Source organism: Cyprinus carpio, chromosome A24 (genome assembly GCF_018340385.1).
Source record: "Cyprinus carpio isolate SPL01 chromosome A24, ASM1834038v1, whole genome shotgun sequence".
Classification (NCBI taxonomy): Eukaryota; Metazoa; Chordata; class Actinopteri; order Cypriniformes; family Cyprinidae; genus Cyprinus; species Cyprinus carpio.
In genome coordinates this window covers 17764326-17764617 of record NC_056595.1, presented here as the reverse complement: position 1 = coordinate 17764617, position 292 = coordinate 17764326, and positions in this window count along the sequence as shown.

The window sequence follows — 292 nt, the reverse complement described above, 5'->3', positions numbered from 1 at the left end:
GTTGAGAAGGAGGCGGGAACCGGCGAACACTCAAATTCAACTTTAATAACAAAATAAACACAAAAAACAGCGCGGCAGCCCCTCACGGTCGACTGCCGCGCACAAACAAAAACCAAACACAAAATAAAAGCCCAGGCCTGGTCCTCTCTCATCCTTCACTGTCGTCGCTCCTCTTTTGTATCCTCCCGATCTCCGGTGAGTGGAGCAGGTGTCGCTCATTTCCCAATCACTCCACCGGCCTCGCTCCGTACCCACGGCTCTCGGCCCCGGTGTATAATTGTGTGAAATTAAT